We start from the raw sequence: 4,069 nt of genomic DNA on the forward strand, positions 1-4,069 counted from the left end.
TCCCCCACTCCTCCTGGGCTCCGGCGAGCACCTCTCTATGTCATCCTCACTTTCGGTTCCAGTAGACGAAAGGGCCTCTAAGGTGGAACTCCAGGTCATTTGGGAGGGGGACGCTGGGGCAGACTCAGCAGAAGTCTTCAAATGCCTCATCTCTCAGTGGCTGCTCTCTTTTGTTTCAGGTGGGTGTCCCACTAGAGTGCACTGAGGACTAACAACAGACCTCCTGAAGAACTTGCTTGCATCTAGTCGCTAAAAGCAGGGGTGTGGAGCCCAGGGAGGCTGCAAAGTCTCCTTCTCTGAACATTCATTTGCAGTTCAGCTTGGAGGCAGGGGTATGGGTGGAGAGACTTCCCAAGAGTCCAGGGTGCCTCCTTCTCCAGAGGTCTGGCGAGACCCAGAGGAGTTGGGAACAGAGTGAGGCAGACAGTTATTGGGTAGTGAGCAGTTTATTTAAAAACATTCACTCAGTTGGCCCTGGAAGGCTAAGGCAGGTGGATTGCCTGAGGTCAGGAGTTCAAGACCAGCCTGATCAACATGGTGAAACACTGTCTCTACTAAAAATACAAAAATTGCTGGGCATGGCAGTGCGTCCCTGTAATCTCAGCTACTCAGGAGGCTGAGGCAGGAGAATTGCTTCAACCCAGGAGGCAGAGGTTGCAGTGAGCTGAGATTGCGCCTTTGCACTCCAGCCTGGACAACAAGAGCAAAACTCCATCTCAAAACAAAACGAAACAAAAATTCACCCAAGTCAGCTCTCATGACCCTTCTGTTCGCTTTTGGGTCTGTCCCCAGTAGCCTGCTCTCCACCTCTACCCTGCACACTTCCCAGGTTAAATACAGAGACTAGTTACCCTCTTCCTGCCTTCCTGACCCATTGACCAAGAGCCTCTGCAGTGAGCACAGGACATTTTTGCCATTCCCAGCTCTTGCCTCCTGGAAGCTGTTATACGGAGATGTACACACAGCCTAGACCGACATTTAAGGCTTCTCTCTTCCCCACTGCCCCAGACACTCTGGGCTGGGCCTGGATGCTGCTTTCCCACGTTTTTTGTTTGTTTGTTTGTTTGTTTTTTTGAGACAGAGTCTCACTCTGTTGCCCAGGCTGGAGTGCAGTGGCGCCAACTCGGCTCACTACAACCACCACCTCCTGGGTTCAAATGATTCTCCTGCTTCAGCCTCCCAAGGAGCTGGGATTATAGGCATCCACCACCACACCTGCTAATTTTTATATTTTTAGTAGAGATGGGGTTTCACCATATTGGCCAGGCTGGTCTCAAACTCCTGACCTCAGGTGATCCACCTGCTTCCACCTCCCAAAGTTCTGGGATTACAAGTGTGAGCCACCACGGCCCACCTGGATGCTGCTCTCTCTCACACGTATGTTCTTCTTTCATGTAACACAGAGGGGTAAGGGCACAGCCTCAGAAGCAAGTGGACTAGAGCTAGCCCGGCTCTGTGGCTTACTAGTTATCAGCCCTGAGTTTCATTTCCTATGAAATTAGAGTAATGACACCTGACACCTAGTGTTTTTTTGTTTGTTTGTTTTTGGGTTTTCTTTCTTTTTTTTTTTTTTTGAGATGGGGTCTCACCCTGTTGCCCAGGCTGGAGTGAAATGATGTGATCTCGACTCACTGCAACCTCTGCCTCCCTGGTTCAAGCAATTCTCCTGCCTCAGCCTCCCGAGTAGCTGGGATTACAGGCATGCGCCACCACGCCTGGCTAATTTCTTGTATCTTTAGTAGAGATGGGATTTGACCGTGTTGGCCAAGCTGGTCTCAAACTCCTGACCTCGTGATCTGTCCGCCTCGGCCTCCCAAAGTGCTGGGATTACAGGTGTGAGCCATCGCACCCGGCCAACACCTATTTCTTAGAACTCCAAAAGTAACAGGTAATGCAAGTAAAGTGCCTTGCTTCATTTGGCACATAGTAAGCTCGAGAAGTGTTTGCTGGATGAATGACTGAAAGGTAAGTGCACAACCTGAGCATTTGCGTGGGCCCGACTGGGAAGCTATGGCTTCATTAGCTGTATGACTGGAAGAGGTCATGAAGATGGCGTTAGGAGCTGCTTAAGTCATGCAGAGACTGAAGAGGCCTGAGCATCTCCTACAAAGTAAATGGTACACTAGGTTTCTGGGAGGGCCTGCCTCCTGGGGTCTCCCCAAGATGAGAAGGTAAGTTTCGGAAATCCAGGCTCCCAGTGTCATCTTAAGAACCAGAAGACCTTGAATTCAGTTCCTGGCATGGAGACAGGTTCCACTGCCACCCCTCCTTTCCCAGCATCCGCTCTCAGCCAGGGTTTCTCTCCCCATTTCTCCCCAGGTCTGTGGATCCTAAATTCTGCAGAACTGGCCTGAAATACAGAGGGCAAGAAAGCCTGTCACCTCAAGGCAAGGGAAAGAGCCTTGTGCCAGCAGTCAAAGGATTTCTGTTATGTTTACCATGAACTGTGTGATACCCAACAATGTGGCCAGCCTTTCTGAGCATCAGTTTCCCCAACTGTAAGATGGGAATAATAACTCATGCCGTATTCTTTCTACCACATAGGACTGTTGCAACGATCAAATCGAATATTCTTTTTTGAGACGGAGTTTCACTCTTGTTGCCCAGGCTGGAGTACAATGGCGTGATCTTGCCTCACCACAAACTCTGCCTCCCGGGTTCAAGCAATTCTCCTGCCTCAGCCTCCCGAGTAGCTGGAATTACAGGCTTGCACCACCACTCCCGGCTAATTTTGTATTTTTAGTAGAGACAGGGTTTCTCCATGTCGGTCAGGCTGGTCTTGAACTCCCAACCTCAGGTGATCCATCCACCTCAGCTTCCTAAAGTCTGGGATTATAGGCGTGAGCCACCCAGCCAGGCCCAAATTAAATATTCTATGTAGAAAAAGCGCTTTGTAAACTGCAATGTACTGTGCAAACACAGAAGCATTAAAGGCTCTGGAACGGGGGGCTCTGGGTGGGACAGGCTGTAAACTCTTCCTATATAGCATGGGGCCAGCAAGGATCCTTCCAGTTGGGCTTCCTTTGATCTTCATTTGAAACTTAATGAGTACCTAGGGCATTGCTGATACTCCAATTAGGATCCAAAATTCAATTTAAAAATCATCGCTTGTTCCCTTCACTCCACCCTCACTTCCTCAGCTCTATTGAGCCCAACCATTAACCAAAAACTATTTTTAAATGGTACTAATTTGCTATACCCTGAAATAAATGAGAGACAAATATTTTGTTAGAAAAACAAATCATGAATCAAACTTGCATTAAAAAAAAAAAAGCCTAGTTAATGAGTTCAAAGAGAAATTAGAATCAAACCACTGCAGCTTCCAAAGCAATTGAACCAGAATGAAATTAGAACAGCAAAATATGCACCCAAGTAACTCAAACGAATTCTGCCTATCATCAAAGGTCCTGAATCAGAAAGATGCTTCTGGCCCTCACCTCCTCTATTTCGGGTTTTCCAGGTCAAATTCTGCACTCCTTCATTTAACAGTATGCACAGATGCCTTTGATGTGCCAGTCACTGGGGAAGCAAAGATGGTGAAGAGACAGTCTCCTCCCTCCAGGATCACACAGCCCAACACACCGGTTTTCCAATGAACACATGCTGTTTCTGCCCAGCTTAACACACCTCTAACACAGCAGCTGCCTGAGATCGCAGAGTAAAATGGAACTCTTGGCATCTCTAGTAAACCTCATTATTGCCAGAATCAGAGCATGAAACCAGCAATACACAAAGAACAAAAACCCAACAAACAGAAGTTGAGCCACAAAGATCTCTGTGGTGACAGTAACTAGGTGGTCTTCTGAGACCAGCTCCTCAAGCCCTTAGCGAAAGTGTCCTTTAATTCTACATTACACCCTTGCAGATTCAGACACCCTTTCTTTTTGTTTTTAGATGGAGTTTCGCTCTTGTTGCCCAGGCTGGAGGGAGTGCAATGGCACTATCTCAGCTCACCACAACCTCTGCCTCCCAGGTTCAAGTGATTCTCCTATCCAGCCTCCCAAGTAGCTGGGATCACAGGCATGTGCCACCGCAACTGGCTAATTTTTTTTTTTTTTTTTTTTTTTTT

Source organism: Cebus imitator, unplaced genomic scaffold (genome assembly GCF_001604975.1).
Source record: "Cebus imitator isolate Cc_AM_T3 unplaced genomic scaffold, Cebus_imitator-1.0 Scaffold38, whole genome shotgun sequence".
NCBI classification, from domain to species: Eukaryota; Metazoa; Chordata; class Mammalia; order Primates; family Cebidae; genus Cebus; species Cebus imitator.